This window comes from Manacus candei, unplaced genomic scaffold (assembly GCF_025592945.1).
Source record: "Manacus candei isolate 608988 ecotype Guabito, Panama unplaced genomic scaffold, ASM2559294v1 h1tg000005l, whole genome shotgun sequence".
NCBI classification, from domain to species: domain Eukaryota; kingdom Metazoa; phylum Chordata; class Aves; order Passeriformes; family Pipridae; genus Manacus; species Manacus candei.
Window position 1 is genome coordinate 17,475,690 of NW_026138053.1, and position 20,919 is coordinate 17,496,608.

Genomic DNA, 20,919 nt, shown 5'->3' on the forward strand with positions numbered 1-20,919 from the left:
TCTATTTATGCCAGTGAAAACTTCATGGATGTGAAGATATAGCAACAAATATCTCACATCTAAATACATGCAAGCACTTCAGCAGTACTTGCAGCTAAGCATGTTGAACAACATCTTCCACATGCCAAATTGCAAAATCCTGAGTATGGTCTTTGACAGTACAGCATTACAAGAAGTGCTGAAAGCTTTTACTCATTTGTCTTCCTTCTGCCAATTTTTCTTCAATACTGCCTCACAGTATTGGTCTCACAAGCTAAATTCAGGTGAGCACCTAACCATTAAGGAAAGCATAGAGTTTACTACATCCTGTACCCAATAATCACACAGAACTCCTTTCTGCAGTTTACTACAGATCTGAACTGGAACTAAAGCAAAGGTTCAACAAAATACTTAAACTCTGTAAGCCTTATGTTGGTGTAAATTTAAACCATAAATTACTAACTTTTCATTTCCACCAGGAGTGCTTAAACTTTAGTGTACAGGGAGAGGATTACGGTCTTAACCTCTCTATCCATTACAGAATGAAACTCACCAACACCGCTGTCTTCTGCACAATTCATATCATGTATTTCATATGATCTCATACCTTTCAAGACTGTTGATTTTGCTGAAATAACATAAATCCATTGTCAAAATTTTAACTTACATTCAGCTCCATGTCTCCATTCTGCAGATCGCCTTTCACTGAAAAAATAGGTATTTTTCTTTACTGTTCTCCATAAGAATGACAAAATAGGCTGAGAGGTACCATTTGGTTATATACCCATATCTGTAACTGGAGAAAGCAAAAGAACTAAGCAATGAAAAATTATTGTATAAAGTATTTGGGGAAAATCAGTCAGCTGGTCTGTGCCACTGGCATGTGTGTTATTTGACACAACTGCAGGGCAGATCAGGAAATCATAGAAGGTGACAGACCAAGAGTTTTTTAATTGGGTTTAAATTCAATAATATTTTCTGAAGAAATCAAAAATAGACATCATGTGCTGGCCCCAATGGTAATTATCCAAGTTTAAAACAAAAAATTATTAACATATGAAAATACATCATATCAAGGGATAAATGTGCTGTTTTAAACATGATTATTTCCAGCCTGTATTTCCACCTTATGTAATGCAAGTTACCCAGTAACTGATTAATCTTTAAGACCCAATTCCTGTTTTAGCTCTAAGGGAGACGTCTCTGAAGACATTTTCTTAACTTATTAAGGTAAATATGATGTATGGCATTAATCTAGCAAGACATGGAATTATTTTAGGCAGGCAGGAAATGAAAGTCAATTTCCACATGTATCAAAAATGCATGCAGGTTAAAACTTGCGCAAAACTCACCCCGGAGAAGGCTGAAAATCAGTTACTCAGCTGATCTGGGAATATGAAATTAAACTTTGGTCAAATATTAGAATCCTTTTCTGAAAAATCCACAGATATAAGCAAAGTAAGACTCTAAACATTATTAAAGCACAGCTACAATTCTTATTGAAGGAATTCTTATGCAAGGAAATTATTTTTAACTGTAATAAGCATATACCACATAGATTTGGGATGGTGAGAGAAATTATTCTGCACACATGTGCCTCATTTTTATTTATTTTAATTTTTAATCTAAAGTCTGCCTGAACCAGTTTTGGAAATTTTGAAGTCCTGAACATAGCAATTTTACTTAACTTACCTATATATTTCTACTGTTCTACAGTTGTGTAATACTTCTCAGATCTAGATAAAATTTGAGTTTACTGGCAAATGCAACAAAATTTAACTGAACATCCTTCAATATGTCGTGTCCAAATAAGTGAAAAAATTGCCTTTTCACCTGTTTTCAGCCCAAGGACTGAAGAACTTTGCACCCGTAAATCTAGTAAAAATCTGAGAAAAAAAAATGAGATAAAATACTGAAAAATAAAGCAGCCCACTGAGTCAAATGGATAAGAAGAACAGCACAGACTTTTGACAAGAGATGCATATTAAGACTACATTTCATTTATTATATACATTTGCAATGTGTATACATTTTTTATGTTTACCAATCCACTGTTTGCATACTGACTGGTTCCTAGACTCTGGTATTCCACTGCACCAGGAGGACAAATACTTGCACACTTACCCTTTGAAACAGTTCTCACACTTGCAGAGAATTTAAAAATAGCTGCCTCCCTTGAAATCGCAACACACATTACAAATGGTACAGCACGCCACTGCCTATTCCACTGGGCACAGTGGCTTTCACCACAAGAAATTCATTATCCTCTACTCTGCTAGGCATGAAAGGGTCATGACTTTCTGCCATAAATTTGTGCCCTCATTGAATTTCTACTCCCATTTCTGTATTGTGACTGAATGACCTTTATATACAGGCATATATCATGCAGTTCTTAAGCTCCATAATTAATTTTTTAGTCAAAATTCTGCCAGTTTTGGCTTTTCTCCAGAGCAATATCTATCCACATTTTAGGAGTACATGAAATCATTAAAGATATACACAGAAATCTGGGCATCTCCTTTCCTTTCTCTCATTCATCCACAGTCATCTTTGGGCTACTGAAAACAACTCCTTAGGTTTCCTAGCCCATATGTGTCTTTTTGCAGGGAAGAGTCACACAAGGAGTGATGTACTTCACACACCAGACAGAAGCATCAGTGTATTTGATTGATATAAGAAAATGAATTGTTACCATTGAACAATGTTCAGTGGTAAGTGCAACATTGGTTTAACAAGATTCAATGACAAGGTACCTGAGCACTTACTGTAAAGAGGACAGGGTCAGAAAAAACAGTCGGGGAGACCCTCCTACTAAGTCATGACATTCAGAAAGGACCCTGTAGGGTTCTAAACACCTTCTCAAAAAGAAGTCCATGAGCAGTTGGAGGCAGACTTAGTCTGGTTGGTCAATGGTTTATGTCTAAAGGATTATATATGCACAATCAATCCTTTCTATGACTCAGCGAAGATTTCAAAGTTACAGTGCTCTTATTCCCAGTTCATTTACTGAGTATCTGATGCAATAAGGATTGTCTCAGATTCAAGGAGTAGTAATCATAAGAGGCATCCCTACTCAAGGGGAGATCCCAGTGTGCAGCACACTTCTGGGCAGGGGAGCTCAATTGGCTGTGGGCTGTCCACTATTTATGGAGTAAGATGACTGATTTATAACTATATCTGCATACCTTCAAGGTGCAAGACAGCCCTGGGCTACTGTGTTGCCATCTGTCTCCCCAAAGTCCAGCTTCAGCTGGATGCATACATCACTGCTACCACTAGTGGTTATTGCTTAAGTGGGGTGGGGCAGCATGGCTCCACAGTCACTGTTCTGGCATGAGAATCCCAAAGCAGAGGAATGGATAAAGGACCATTCATATTCTTGAAGAGTTTTGGGTTAAAGATTTGCTAAACCATTGGTAGTCTTGTTTTCTATACTCTTCTGTTTGCCCCATTTGCCAGTTTTGTCTGGGGTCCTCAGTAGGATGAGGAAGGAATTGCCATATATCTGATTAGTACAACCCCACACCAAATCCCAGCCAGAATCAGGTATATCCCCATCTTGGATCAAATTGGGGCATTTTTTTATGTGCAAGTTAGTGAAGCTATTCATTATATTAACATTAAAAAAAGACAAAGGTAATTTTTGGTGTAACTTCTAATAGAATAAATGATCAAATAAAAGAATGTGGTGTTAGACTTCTGGCAAATCCAAAGACAGCTTGAAAGATAATCTTCAAAGAAAACCAGATAAAATGCCTACACCAATATTCGGATTTAAAAAGTGAACTTATTTACATATTTCCTTATGCATATGCTATTACAAATTATTCACATATGAAATTACTTTTGTTCCAGAAAAGAGTGCCTTTTTAATGATTAATATAATAAACTTTCAAAGTAGCTTAAATTTAACATAGTATGATGGCATGAATAAAGAACTAGTATGCTTTGTATGTTCATCCTACAAATTTCATACTAATTTGTATGTTTAAACAAGCTCCTATACAGTTGCAACTCAACTATCTTCAAGGAGAAGGAAGTAACCAAAGGAAGAATCTGCATTTAGCATTAGTGCTCTGACATTAGACTGCAGTTGGATGGCCCCATCTCCACTTGCGTCTACTGAAACGCAAAGTTGTTCTCCGTAGAGCTATCAAAGAAGGCCCTGTTGAAAATTCATATAATCTCACTGTAACACATTCCCTATTTACCTCTTTTTCAAGTGTCTGTGCTGCTGGTTGTATCTAGTTCAATCCCTGGATTGAGGATTTTAGTTCAGTTTAGAAATCAACTCAGGTTTTATTACAGGCATTTTATCAAACTGATACACATGGATACACATCATCAGCAGCGTAGCAGTAGGTTTATTCTGTTTGTGGGGGGAATCACAAGAAATTAGTTACCACTACACTGGAATTGCACTATTATTTGGCAAACCCTCACATAAACAGCACAGTTGCTATCGTTACTAAGCTACATCACTTCAACATTTAGTATGAAAATGAGTGATCTGTGTTTGCAAACTTGCAGAAATGATCTTAAAACATTAGGCCAGGTTGGATGGGGACCTGAGCAACCTGATCTAGTGGGTGGCAACCCTGCCCATGGCAGGGGGTTGGGAAACAAGTGATATTTAAGGTCCCTTCGAGCCTAAACCATTCTTATTGTATGATTTATAAAAACGAGGAACAAAAAAAAAAAGAAAAAAATCTCCTTAATTTTTGAATCTCGTCTTTCTGGAGCATTCTCAGATATATGATCTTACAAGGGACCAAAATTATTTTCAATGTGAGAAAAAAACCCAAATATGATCAGTGGCAATACAGATGTAATTATGTACATTAACATAAAAGGCTTTCTACTTGTAAATACAGTATATTCAAAACATATTGGAAGGAAAACAATGTCATAATGAATATTTTATCTCTATTTATGATAAAGATTATTTAGCATATCATTGCATGCTAAAACTAAACACTGCATATCCAGAAAAAATAAGTGAGATTTCCCTTGGTTTCTCCAGTTATTTATAAAGGGACATGTCCATGCACACAGACTTCAATGTAAGATGGTGATCTCAAGAATGACTACGTAGTAAATTAAGAGTTGTAAATTCCCAGTTCCCAATCTTGTACTTAAATATACTGTTTTATTTAATGAGAATCCACTTTCCAAATTTAATATAGAATCTCTGAAAAGTGCTCATTTTTGTGCAGCTTTTCAAACCTTCTATCTCAATGGCAAGTGAGCCTCTCAGAAAGAATTTTCAGTAAGTGGTATCAAGTGGGCCCAAATACCCATTGACCTTGAAAGCAAGAAAATGGAAACAGTCACTTCAAATGATGTAATTTGTATTCTCCAGTAGTGATAGAGTGCATAGCATGCAACTAATCTGTAAAACTCTCAAACCATTATAATTTACCCTATGGAACAGCTTCATTGTCAGATGAAGAATTGGCAATGCTGGAGAAGCACTGTTTACTCTGCTTTTTTACAACAGTCAAGAGTTTTCTGACATGTTCTCAGGAATGTAATCACCACAAATATTCTAAAGGTAAAGACATAGCTTATACTCTTTGGAGAAATGAAAACAATACGGAAACACCTCCAGAATGTGAGTGACAGCAATTTAAGGACAATGAATTTTAAAAAAAAAATTCTTTAAAATTTCTTAACATGAGATTATTTGAAAGATTTCAGTAGGATAGAAAATCAAGGACGGGTCAGTAATTTACATTTTACATTACCAAAATGCAATAAAAAAATTTAATGGGTCCAAACAAACAAACTAAAAAACACTCCCTAAGCGATGATCAGCAGCACTGGAAACCCATTATACATAATTGGAAGGAGGACTCTTATTTCTTGCAGACAACAGTGGTACCAATAAGAAAAATTCACCACCTCCACAACCCACCCCACACCTCCAGAAAAAAGTTAATATTTCATAAATCTATTCTGGAGGCCATGAGCACTTACTATCACTAACAGTCTTGCAATGTAATCCTTCTTCCACCTCTCAGGGGAGTATTGAGCATATCTCCATGTTAGCATGGTAGCAAATACTTCTTGTCATTTCCAACCTAGATATGAATGTTTGAAAATAAATTACTTCATCCTTACACTGCAAACTAGGCTTTTGCCTAAACATGCACACACACAAAAATCCCTTTCCTTCTTCCTCCCTCCTAATGCCAATCTATTTATAGAATGCAATCATATTAGCATGCAAACACTTCTTCCAGCCTAAACAAGACAGGCTTTCATCTGCTTTCGTAGAATCAGCTCTCCCCTTCCTTGAAAGCACTTGCAGCACAACCATTCTCCTTTGCCAGTGGATAGGGCTATGCAGTACTACTGCGGTAGGGAAGGCAACAGAGTCAGGGAATACTCAGGCCATAGCTCACAGATGGTTATCTGGACCGAATCAAACATGTATCACTAATATTGTCAACTGCAAAGTATAAATGGAAAGCATAACAGTGATAAGAACAGATGTCTACAAATGCGGCTGTAAGCAGCAACATCTAGATGTTATGAAGTTTGTGGGAACCATTCAAAATATTTTAACATAAAGTCCTACACTGCTTTGGTGAAAATGCCTCCTCTATCCCAGGTCAAATTTTTCAGGACTTCTAGCAGACACAATTAATTTTAAATTATGACCATGAACATCTTGTTATTTGGAAAAGTATATAATTTCCTACTAAAACAAAAAATTATAAAATACCCAAGCTAAGCCAATGACAGACCAGAGATTAATAGAGACAGATCAGTATGTAGTAATTCCAGCTGGTTACCTTATGAGGTGTCCTAACCCATGCAGCTGAGGATGCTCCACAAAAAATGATAATATTGTGGAACAATAATACTATCACACTTTTGAAAACGAAGCTGGCCTGGTAATAAACCATGTGACATGCATCACCTGTGGCTGAAAGAAACTTAACTGTTGGTATTACACAGAATTTATACTCTCAGTGACAGGGAAGAGAAATAATTTTCAAAAGAGGTAGAGGAAACCACAGTGTACACAGAGTTCTACTGAAATATATTGAAAATATTTCTAAATTAATTAATTTTGAGTAATGTACCAGTTGCTCCTATGATAATTTTATCATATCAATGATATGATTTATTCTAGTTCATCAATTATTTTTTTCCATACAGTCTGTTTTATTATAGTTCTATTGTGTTAGAGTTGTAAAGTGTTAAGTGTTCTTTACTCTTTAGACAGAGCAAAGGCTGTACTATTACCACTGTAGATTCTGGCTTGTAGGATGATCGTTACAAAGAATATTTGATCTGGGAGCATATAAAGAAAGGAGATGAATAATGCAAACACAGGGAACAAGAAATGCTCAGACAGAAGGAGGGCTTTGAATTCTACACACTAGTATACAATACAAACTGTGAAATAAGTAGGTAGTATTTGGCACAGACACAGAGGGATTTACTGGGTTATAAGGTCCAGGCTGTTCCCATCAGGCAGACATGTCCATCTCAAATTTCAAAATCCACTGAAATTTTGGTGGCTCATTTGTCAACAGAGAGAGTTCATAAATTTTGTGATGTAGTTCAACTTGTTAAAGTCCTCCAATCATGTGTATATATTTTAAATATCTCCTTTCATAGTTGCGAGCTCCTAAAACCCAGTGTTTCTCACAGACCTGTGGTTTCCACACGAAAATAACTGAAAACATTAAATTCCTGCAGATGTTTCAGTTTTTGAGCCAATGCAAAAAAACTATTTAAAAGATTATTACTAATACGCATTCATGGTATATATCCATAATGAAGGTCTTTGTATCATAGAAGTCATCTCTTTTTCCAGTTTGAGCCAACTAGATTGCAATGAACCTAAAACCTTACTTTAGAAGATCTAAAACTACTAGAAAACATTTATTCTTCTTCAATAGTAAATGAAAAGAAAATATTAAGCATTAATATTTAAATTAAAATATTCCAGGAACGTGATATAAATAAAGATAAACATAGTAGAGAAGGTGCCAATTTATAAAATAAAACATGCACATCATCTGTCCTCTCGTCAAATGTACATCCTTCAAAACTTCTTCAGTTAGGTTTCAGTTTCCTGCCCTCTTTGAACATGCCAGAGAAATGTTTTTGCTTTTAGAAATAGATTCTCTTTTTGCTTTCTTCAGAATTGCTGAAATAATTTGTAATAAGAAACACTATTATTAATACCTTGAAAGGTACTACTGTTTTGCATATTGATGATATGGAAGTAAAGCCATCAGTTACACTGGAATCATAATATTGCTAATGGAACATCAGTTTTAAACAGACATTCTATATTCCACCCTTGTCCCTTTTCACTGACGTATTATTTGAAAAATATATTATTTGAAAAATAATCTAATTTCTTCTGTTAATGATCTTGATGGAATTTATTCACAAAAATGCTCTTTTCCTGAGAATGAGTGAAATGATTTTTATTTTTAATAGAATAAATTATTGAAGCCAAATAATGTGAATCAAAACAACTAAACTACTATATTTTACCAAGTGTAAACAGATTAATGTACAATGTTTGATGCATGTTTGGAAAATTGTTCATATCATTTAGGCTCTCTACATAGAGCCCAAAAAAACCTTTAGTCCTACTGTCAAATCCAAGATCTACTTTTTACAGACAACTCCTCTTCAGAGAGAGTGCAGAATCCATACTTGGGTCCAAGTTCTGATTTTGTGTTATTTATAAACTAGTTTGATATTTAGCTGTGGGGAAAATATAGACCCTTTATAGTCTTTCATCAGTGAAGTGGTATTGACCATATACAGCCCAGAGCACATGACTAGAGGAATTTTCATTGCATATATTTTCTTCAAAGCACAACAATCTGATGGTTGTTCATTAAAAATTACTTAGGTTTACCATCTCTTTATATTCTGCCCACATCCCTTCCTTCTTTGACTAAAGCAGATTTATGGAGAAGCATAAAAGCATGGGCTTGACTTTAAAGAATATATATACAATTGTTGCTAGGAATAATATAGAGTTTCTGTGTTTCTTCATTGGGTTAGGTTAAATCTACTCCATTTTTAGGAGCAGATGTTCAAACCACAATTATGTGTGTACATTTCTTTGCATCCCCAGTACTTTCTGTGGAACTCCTGTAACATCAGAGGTGTGCCTCGGTGGACCTAATTCATCAAATAGATTCTAAAATCCAGTCAAATAAAACAGTCTCTGTCCTAAGGGATGCATGGCAGTAAATGAAATACTTAACAATGAATGTAAGAGATAATAGCAGTCACAAGACTACATTATTCCTAGACATATATGTATATAACATACAGAAAAGAAAATGCCTTATGCAGTATGCATAGTAAATTACATCCTTAAAAGATAAAGTAAAACAATGTCAGATGAAATGTTTTCATTTCAGAAAATGACAAAAAAAATCTTTTAGATGGGAAGAAAACATGTTGTTAAACACATATTTCAGCCTTCAAAATATACTTACATTATTGTGATGTAATAAAAAAGAAGTAGTAAAATCTGTTCAATAGAAAAGTAGATGGTATTGCAAAGTATGCAAACAATACCCAAAATATTGTCTTAAAAAGCAGTATTCTTTGTTCTCCTCCACAGGCCAGCATAAACCTCACTGAGATCAGTGAAAGTACTTCAAAAAGGCCTAAGCTGTTCACAGGTGATGACAATTTCAGCAGTTTGATACACATAACAGCAGGAAACAACACCTGCAACCACTCAGCACCAATCTGATACTATCTACAGAAAGTGTGGCTTTAATAGATTAATGTCAGTATCTCACAGCACAGTGCAAGTAAAAGTATTAATGCCAGGACAAACGTGGTTTCAGAAATTGCTGACATTTGGAGAATAACTACTTGACACCTGAACTCCTGGATGAGTTTTAAAATTTGTATGAGTTGTCCAGAGCCGGTGCACAATTTACTAAAATGTATTTGCTATCATGAAACAAAGATTAAAACAAATTCTGCAGAAATTATAATTGAATTAAAACTCAAAATATTCTTCTGCTGCAGAATCCAAGTGGTTCTCATGTAAATTACTTGCTTTGAAACAAAATCAAGTTATAACTATCTGCAATTTGGAAGAAGGTTCATTAGGACTAGGATTTGGGTATATTTTGCAAAAGAAGCCCCTTGACCTTTGGGATGTTCTGTAACTTACCAGATGGGTTGGGATTTAACATTGGTGTGATAGCAAAGGAACTGGGCCAATAAGGAATAAAAAGTTACAGTGGTTACAGCAAGATATGATTGACACAAATTCACAGAAAGCACTCATAACTGACATTATAACACCTTTAGCATCCAGTAGGAGCACAGGCAGACATATTTCAGTATTTTTTCAGTGGATTCTTTCTTTATCCTTTTTCTCTAAAGGCTATGCAAAACAATCATGTTCAAAATTAAATGACTGCTTTAATTATGATTTTTTTTTACTGATACAGATATACTCTCTACTTTGGCTTATATGTTAGAGTTTTTCATTCATTATTTTATTACTATTGGTCCCTTAAGATTGTCATATTGAGTTTTCCTAGTCTCTGAAGTAATGAATATTTAATTAAATCTTGGTTAAAGGTAGTTCAGAGCCAAATGGTGCTCATTTCTTCCAAGCATCTGGTTGCCAATTCAACTTTTAGTTCGCTGGCTTTAATAATTCTTTGACCCTGATCAAAGAACTTTTTAATAGAGCTCTTATTGGCTATTTACATGAGAAGGTAAGAACTGGGGAACAAAGCACAGAAAAAGCCAGTCAGGTACTAAAATTTTGAGGGCTTTTACCACATCTCACTCTCCTTCAGAATAATCACAAGGATACAGAAGTGAAAACAGGTGGAGTTAACTAAAAAAGCCTGTTCATTGCCCCAAAGAGACTACAAATCACATTCACAGTTAGATCCTGTCCTGCTTAGTCCCATGGAACTCAGAGGTAGTTTCAAGTAAAGCAGAAGTCAACCCTATCTGACAGATATATTCACGAAGTGAGAATGTGAATCCTTAAATTTAGTGAGAACTAGCTAGGCAGATGCTGAGGAACAATTACCACAGGAGAGATGAACTTTTGTCATGATGTGACTGTAACTCTTTCAGGTGCCATGCAATCTAATTCACCTTAAACCCTGGACAAAAATACATCAGGACAGTAAAAGAATGAACTAGAAGGGATAGAGGTAGTTCTGTAATACAGGGGATCCAAGGAGAGGTCTGCTGAGACCTGCAGTGTGCAAAGAGCTGACTTCCAGTCAGCCTCAGAAACAGAGTAAACCAGCCTGTGAGAGCAGAGCTCTTGTTGGAGGCTGTCACAGAGAACCACTGACTTGAAGTAAACAGACCATGTCCCTGGAGGATATTGAGATGAATGAATGAAGAAAGATGCTGCAGGGAAGCAGGATATAAGAGAAATCATAAGAAATGAATGAGCAGAAGATATAGACTTACTATGTTGAGGGCCCCATGGTCAGGAGCTAAGCCAGAGTACCTGTCCTTACCTGTTCTTTCCAGAGCCATAGATTAACGTTTCTTCTGTCAGAGAAGCTCCGTAGAAACTTGTGTAAAGGGTTCAGTTTTCCACACTGTTTACCCAGGAGTTTAATCAGAGGGACACAATAAAATCTACTTTTCTGCTGTGGCAGAGAGTTTTGGATCATACTGCAAAATCAGCCTGGGCACTCTCAGAAAACTGCTGTTCCATGAACTGGAGTAGATGGACATTTACTACACAAGTCTGAAAAATGACTGGACCTTGCCTATACCCAAGGGGACCATAACAGAGAGAGAGGCAGAATCGGTTCCCAAGCCCAGGATGATGTATGCAGACCATAATCACCTCCTGGCTGTACTCTTTCAATGCAGGTAGCAGAGTACAAGCCAGATGTACAGCTCTGGCACCAATACTACCTTCCAAATCACAAGGTGGGGATCACTTCTTAAAATTTAGGCATTAATTGACCATTCATTTTCTAAATATGTAGATTTGGGAGATTAGAGAGATCTGCAGAATGAGCACTCACAGCTCAGTGAGGTCAGTGGAAGAACTGCTTTGGAGGTGGAGAACAAACTCTAAAAGGATCCTAAATGTCTTAAATTTAAGAGTCAGCAATTTTTGGATATTTTTGAATTTATAACTACTTAATTTATAAGATACAGATATCAGCTTCTTGAATTACAGTGGGACTGAAGAAATGCATCAAAATTAGCCAAAAAATAACCTTTTGATAAACACCTCAGGTATTATTAATTCTGCCTTGACAGCCAAGTTTGAAATAGCACATAGTAAATAAACTCAGATACACATAAAGATCAATAAAATGGAAGGTAATCAGTGTTGTATTATAAGGGAGCAACTGGAATAAGTAAAACAGCTATCCTAATGAAATTAGAGTCTGAGATCATAGCCTCACAGCTGAGGCTTTTGACTCTTCGTAATTGCAAACATTTGTAAAAATGCTAGCTAAATATATTTTAGGAATACACAGTAAAGTTAATTTAATTTTGGGAGCACAGCAGAAACTGGGGGAGATCAAGATCTCCCACAGTCCTATGATTTTGTGACTTGAGACTGTGTTGTAATGCCTACTTACAAATAGGAAAAGCAAAATAGCGTGGGCAACTTTTTTAATATTTTGCTAATTTCTGATTGACTTAACTAAAAAGTAAAGTTATTTAGGTCCCAACTCCATTAGTTAATAGGAAAGCATCATTATTTGGCAAATGCAAACTACCACGTTGACAGTCCTCCTGCATACATATAGATATAGATGGATATAAACCCCCTACATTTCTCTCCAAACAATTTTAGAATGCAAATTGCACATTTAAGTAGACTATTTGCTGTCTTAACAAAACATTGTAAGATGTTGCATATAAAATATATAATATAGTATGTATGCAGAGCAAAGTCTCCCAAGTGTAAGTAAACCATTTGCAAAGAGTGAGTACCCTTATGTTTCAATACACAGAACTTTAAACTTATAAGGACAAAACATTGTGTGGTCTGATCAGTCTCAGCTAAAAATATTAGAGCTATTAATTTTACTGTTAACAAAGTTTTTCAATAAGTATAAAAATACCAACAAAACCATCTTGTTCTCCCAGACCATACACTAATTTTCTCTTGATGGTCATTACTTTATTCCTGCCTTACAAAGAACGGCATGTTGTTGTGACAATAGCAATGTAAAGTTTCTCTCTCTAAGAACTTTATTTCCTTAGAGACAACTACTAACAACTCCACAGGTCGAACCATCACATTCTTTTTTCTTGCTAAAAGTACATCTATTTCCACAGCATTATAAACAGCAGAGTATTGCAGCAAACTAAAACAATCTTTAGCCAGGTAACAGAAAGCAAGCCATTCCACTCGTGTGCTCCTCCCACCACTGACAGCACTTGCAAAAACTCAGCCCTAAACCAGCAGAAATATACCTGGAATGTTAAATATGGTATTCCTGGACAATTAAAGTCTTATAATCTACACAATTGTAAATGTTTGCTGTGTTGTCACAAAGGATCTGGTGGGGTTTTTTGGTTTGGTTGGGAAGTTTTGGGTTTTGGGAAGTTTTATTGTTTGGATTTTTTTTTTTGTTTGAGATTTTTAATCTTTATTTGAAGAAGTCTTTTGAGGTCCATTTTTAAGGTATTACAGTTTGGTAAATACTCCATCTGAATAGCAGTATCGTGTATATATAAAAAACCCTTCATTCCACGAACTTCATTCCTTTCTCAGCATGAACTTTACTATCCTTGTCTTTTTAGACTCCTAAATTGTCTTTAAAACAGTGATATTGAGGAATAGGAGTTAAATAAATTATGGGTCCTACGCCCCTCAAAAAACGAAAAAAAAAACCTCCGAAGCACCTTAAGCACCTTTTGGAGAAGATTTTCAAGTGGGAATTTTGTAGTGCAAATTAATTAAGGTGCAGTAGTTCTGGTTTCCAACCTTGAAGGAGTTGGAAATATTCCACTGCCAATGGAATATTTGCCGCAAGCCCACAACTACCTATCTTATAGGATTAGCTAAGTAGCAAATCATTCTGTTTGCCTCTGGTATCTGGCACTGCCTTGCAATGGCACTGTCCCAACACTTCTAATACATTTCATTACAGGCACAAAAAACTACACTATGTATATACATTACACTCTTTGAATACTTCCAAGGTACTCTGTTCACTCTACAAGCACGTTTATCCTTCTAATAATACCAGTATTTTGGTAAGGAATAAATAATTATTAAATAGTAAAGACAGCAATAAACTAAAAGAGAACTCTATTGATAAAGAAACAGCATGCCTTATGTGGAAAAAAATAGCTAAATAAAGTATTATTATATAGAAAAGAGTTTATAGCAGATGATGGCTTGTAGCAACTTTTGGCACAAATCAGGACCAACTACTGGCAATGATACACCTCAAAGGAAGTTCTTACTGTATAGATAGAATATAAATAGCACTATGTAAGATCATGTCTACCACTCACAACTAATGCATGGAATATTTTTCCTTTCCACATTTTATATATTTGTTTTCTTGAGATTATAAATTTAAATTCTCTTTTGACTACCATGGCTGACCATTTCAGATAAAATCACAATAAAGTGAGAAAATATTACCCTCATAACTTTACAATATATCCGCTTCCATACAACCGAATCAGCACACCTTGGATTGCTCAGATTTACCTGATTTTGGTGGCTGCATAGATATATCATCAACTTCTAGAACATATGTCAAATAGTCATCAACTTTTGGACTCTTGATAAAAAGAAATTAGTTCTCTATAGCAACAAAGAATTTTGAGCCTAGAGTCCCTCCTTTTGATTAAAAATCCATAACGTATAGGAGAAGGCATCACGCTAGTTTTGCATCAGTGCTTTTACAACTTCGGGTTGAACCTACTAAGAAATGAGAATAGGAAAATGAAGCTTAGACCTCCTTATTCCATCCATGATTTTCCTTCCAAAACCTTTCCCCTAGGACCCAAATAACAGCTTTCTTATCTTCTTGGAAACACTGCAACTGCCTTATATATCACGTATGAATTTCCGTGACACAAGATAAAGCAAAACTTTTAATATAATTATGAAATTAAAATGGAATGGGAAAACTATGCAGAAATATGAAAGTAAGGCTCACTGTTGCCATTTGAGTCAATGTCCGAAACCAAAACAGCCAGCCTTAGCCCAATTTACAGTGATAAAATATTTATCACACACATGTGCTGTAATGACCTGAAGCAGTTATGTTTTCAAAGAACATTAAGAGGAATATGACCTCTTCTGGTGCAATTGTTGTCTCTCTCTTATTAAGACTAACGAGAACAAATTCTACCCAATCCCAGACCAAGTGGAAAATTCAGTTAACTTGACAACTGAATGACAATGATATAATTAGCAAACCACAGAGCTTTCAAAACTCACAATCCCTTCCATGCAATAAATAAAAGAAATTATTTTTAGTTCAGTGCATCAGATGATCTCGCACAGCATAATAGGAAAGTGACCTTAGAAGACAAGTAACTAATAATAAAAATGTTTCTCAGAAAAAAATCTCTCAGTATATCACAGCAGGTTTTTCTAGTTTTCTTGTAATAGTTTATCACAGTCTACCCTCTCGGTCCTGTGTTTTTACCTCAGTAATCAGGGGCAAGGGAAAAAGAAGTGTCTTTTACATTCTTTTCTAATACATACAATATGAAATGATCAGGAATGCAGAGAATGATGTCCTAATGGGTTTTTAACATCCTTACACACCGTCTCTCACAAGACTAAACCTGAGATGATGGATGGCACTTTCTCTACCTCACTGGTAATTAGATTCCACTTATCTATCCTATTTGTTCCTTCCATTAATGGTTTTGAACAGTAGAAATTTTGCTAAAAAGCAAGACAAAGGCAAAAGTCTGAGCAAAATTTGACTCATTCAAAGTCAAAATAGCAGTAAAAACCTAACACGGAGAGAAGTCTATCTGAAATGTCAGCAGGTTTCTAGCCCTAGACATAGTCCCTCATAGATCAATTTTACCTGAAGCAAATATACCCCAGGTTCCCTGACTACCTGGGAAATATTTCCCAGGAGGTTTCAAAGGCAGGAGTATTCCACATTTTTTCAAGTTGCATTCAAATCTTAACCTTTTTTCTCTAATTAAATGGTATTCTGTTATGGTCCCTTCCTGCTTTCACTAAGATTAGGAAACAATACATAGCTTGGGGAATTGGATATATCCATTAGGTAGGTAATTAGACCAAAAAAAGACAGTGTAAAAAAGAAACTGAATGTGCAGTTAATTGAAGTCACTGGTTTTCTGGTGCTGGGACAGACAAATTGCTGGCAGAAAATCACAGTGAGTAGAGTCAAGGCTGAAGGCTTTTAATGCAGCAATTGCACCCACAGAAATTTCTCTTGAACCAGGAAAATGTTGGATTAACTCATTCTATAGGAAAAAACACAACTCTCTCCACACAGCTGAAAAATCAAACAAGAAAGATTTATTACTTTCAGAAATAAAGTCTTATTCTCAGTTGCTGTTACTAACTCATTTCATACCTCAGGATTGCTTCACCAATGTGTCATGTGTTTTTATTCTAGACCATCATGCTGAAGAATATCTGAGTTTTTCTCCCTCAAGATTCTTGCAGAAGAAAAAGTCACAGACTTAAATTTTGTTTCCTATCTTTCTCTTGTTTAGACTTATTACTTAGAAACAAGATTTATTCCAAATTTTATACAGGACATCTTAGTTTTTTTAATAAGAGATGAAGATTTTTTTTTTAATGAATACACGATTCTGAATATCTACTTAATCATATGCTCCCACTGAGCAATGGTATGTTCAAGAAAATGTAGAACAATTTATAAATTTTCTAATACAGGAGAAGTGCAAAGAATAAGAGAAAATATATAATTTGTCAGACTGGAATTTGGCTAGTGACTCAGCCCCAATCCTTCCCAAAAATATACACACAGAGAGAAGGGGAGGGTATACTACATTACAAGTAGTCAATTTTAGCTTGGCAATTCACATAGGTAAACCATATTCCTTTTAAAATTGGTCCTTGAGGCATCTATATTTTTTAAGATTTAAATATGCAAAAACATATCTTCCATGAGAAGATACTTAGTTGTGTTTGGAAACCTGCATACATAAGTATGAAAAATTTTTGAGTTTGTTCTTCCATGGAAACAGTAGGGAAATTACACTGAGGAGTTTGACTTATATTTCCATTTGCTGACAGCCTTTGAGAATTATACAATGCCTTATTCTGTGAACTCCATCCTCATTATAATGTCACACTTGGGAGTCAAATGTTTTAATCATTACAGAGGATGTAGCAATTCAAGTGGTCATAATGAGATTAATAAAGCAAGAAGGTCCTTCAGATAGAACCTTATGTCACGTTAGGCCTTATTAGAAGAAGAAAGTATCTTGCTGCTGTGCAGCATATTCTGAAGGGAATGTCAATAACTGACGCATAGTTGTTCATTAATTGTGAGTCACTGCTTTGAGAAACCGACTTTTCATCCAGGAAACCAGAACCCTGGAACTTACTTCATTTAAGATGCTGCAAATGCATACCACGCTACGGCCAACTTCAGAATGCCAAAAGATTCTGGAAGGTTCCTCTAATTAAGGTGTTCGGTAGTGGGGGGGTGTGTGGAAATAAAGTTGGCTGCTCCTGACCTGACGGCATAACATGCTTTGCTGATCTGCAAACAGATAATGTATTCTTCAGCTGACGCTGATTCCTGAAGCCATCCTTCCCTCCTCTGCCAGGAAGGATGCTATCCTCACATTAATTAATCCCTCTAAAACACGCTCCCAGCATGCCAGGAACCCAGTTAGCATATTTGTTGTACAATTGCAAACCTGTGAGTGAAAATATTCCCAAGTTTCACTAAATTTACAGCTAGCTGGTAACACATGTGTTTAACACAGCTGATGATATTCAAATGACAACTGAGCAAATCTAGTGGCAAGCCAAACTCTGCCCCATATCACATTTTCTGGCTAGACTAACACCAGTACCAATTGTGCTGGAGCCAGGATCAGGTTGGGCAGACATCCCAGGGCTGGGGGCCCTGGGTCTGGCTGCACTGCTGACCCTGGAGCCGTGGGCAGGGACAAGGTGGGCGCTGGTGGCCCAGGGCCCAGCCAGCAGGTGCTGGAGGGCCTCAGGGTGGCTCCTCAGGGCCATTTAGGCTTATCAGTGCCTCAAGGCTCCAACACAACCATCTTAACCACCTATTTTCTTTAATTTTGCAAAAAAATAGGGAGGAGAGGGAAAAATTTGGAGGAAAGTTTGACATAACAATGAAATTTGTGAGGGGAGATGGAAATGTAAATCTCAGCTTTATCTCCTGGCTCTAGCCCTGCTATATGGGGAGCAGAGCTCATGGTGCTTCCCAGAACAGCTGTCAGTCAGAGAGTCCCAGGCAAGAGAGGACTTGTCTGACTGTGGCATGATGGCTCAGGACAAAAAAAACCACCTTAAGATTTCTGGTAAAATAAATACAAAGCCACATGTACACTGGTGTCTCTGAATCAGAGTAACACAAAGGAAAGTGGCATCCTGCATTTTCTTGCAGACCTGAGCTCTCAGTGAGGAAGCCTCCCAAAAATCTGAGTCTCTAAAAACAAAAATTAAGCACGAAGATTTTAAAATTATTCCTTTCGTTCTACTTTCTGCCTAAACACCACACAAGTTTATTTAGAAAAGCATGCATATTTAGGAAAGATTCATTTTAAGAATGTGCTTAAAAATAAATCCAGAAATTTCACTTGAGACCTCTGTCACATTTGAACACAAGTCCACAAAATAAAACAGCAGTTATGAGACCTGATCCTTTGAATAGCACAGACTCAAACGTTTTAGTGCATTCTTCAAACAGATAGTCAATTTTTGCACTGACCTTGTGAAATACTTCAAGTTTTCCTTTATTTTTAATTTTTTGTTAGACCAAAAGTATGTGTTTTCACTGTCATCTTTCACAATCATCCTAGAACTTAGTAATATCCACAAGATATTTGTTCTAAGGAATGTATATGCAGGGAAGAGAGAAAACTGTTACCTGAAGAACACCACCGAGTGATAAACCTGACTGTTTCTTACCAAGATTAATTTTCCTCAGTCAGAAACTATAGAGAAACATCTATCCACAGCAACAGAGAATAGTAATTAAGAGTGTAATGTGTACCTTGCATGCCATTAAAGGCTTGGGCACTTCTGTTGAAAGCATTCTGTAAGCCATAAGCACTCCTATGTGCACATTTGACTCACTGGGGAATTGTACATACAAGTAGTTAGTTAATTCCCCATAAGCAGAATGGCAAAAAATTAAATTTCAAGAGTTGGGAAAAACTGTCAATTTACACATGGGATAAAGAATGACATCGGGTACAATCTGTCATCCTAACAGAACTTTTCCCCTTCCAGACATACAAGGTAGTATGTTTACCCTGCTAGTCTATGCTGCAAGTATCTCCTGTAAGTTTAAGGTAATATTTAAAGAAGAACAAAAAAATAATTAATTAATTGCATCATGTCTACAACCACTAAGTTACAACCAGAGCTTTTGATCAACTGCCTAAACCACACTAAATCAAGTTGCTTCAAATTCTGCTGGAAGAATGGTGGAGTGTCATACAAGGTAACCACCCCAGTGTTCAACCAGATCAGTCACCAGGATGCCAATGTCTTTGCCAGGATGAATATGATGTTTACAAGATGAGGAAAGGGGCAGGGAGGGAAGGAATTAAGATCTCCTCACTGTGAGAGAAAGTCTTGTCTACACTTAGGTTAGTCTTTACATGTTTTTACCACTTTCTGCTTATTTCCCACTGGATGCCAGCCACTCCCCCAGTCTCAGCCAAAGCCAGGATATGGGTTGCCACTCACTGACCCCTGGAGCTGTGATGCCCCGACATCCCAGGGCTGCCAGCCCTGGCACTCACAAAGCCAAAGCTACAGTCGGGGAGGCCACTGGCACAAGGCCACCGGAAAAGAAGTCCCAACCAGCTCTAGCCAACGCAACTCCTGACAGCTCTTGGGGCCTTAATCTGCCAGGACAAGACAAATCTATGGTCTGATACTGGAAACCACAAAAATACTGAGCTCAAATCCCCTCTGCTTAGTCACTGAACCACAGGAAGTCTCTCGGGAGCACAGCAAAGACATTGCTAACTCCACAACCCCTAAGGATTCTGGATCAAAAGTGAGAAAGGTATCTTACTGGTGTCTTTACTTTTTCCTGTCTAGTTTTTTCTCATGACAAACAGCACAGATTCAAGTGAGGCTCACATTTCTTTTCCATCATGCACAGCCGTTACTTCACCTGATAAGTGATTGATTTTTATAGCCAATGCAATTTTTACAATCAGCAACAACACTATGATTATAGAACTTACAACTAAAGGTTGTAAAGTTAAGCTCAAAATTCTTGCAGTTGTTGCAGACCACAATATTACATTTCAGGGTACAATTATGGCAGGTCACAATCAACAAGGTAATTTATAAAAATTTTTAAGCACTGAGTAAATATAGAAGCATAACTGGTTTCCACATATATGATTATAGTTTGATCAGAAAACACCAATTCCAGAACTGAAGTTTGAAAACTAGTACCTTCACACATATCACACATACATTAAACTGCTGTTTGCTGGCAAATTCTCTAGACAGTTTGGAATATTTCATTTGGTGAGTAGCTCTTCTTCATAGATATCTCAGAAACATCATAACACAGTTCCAAATTTACCAACTCATACCCTTAGTAATTAAAAAGAACTGTTCCTATCAAATTCAAAAACTATTAAATACTATATGCATATGAAGTGTTTTGATATTTCCATAACTGAGAATTTCCACACCATTGGTTTTAAAATATCCCAGGACAGCACAAAGTGAAGTCCTGGTATTACAGA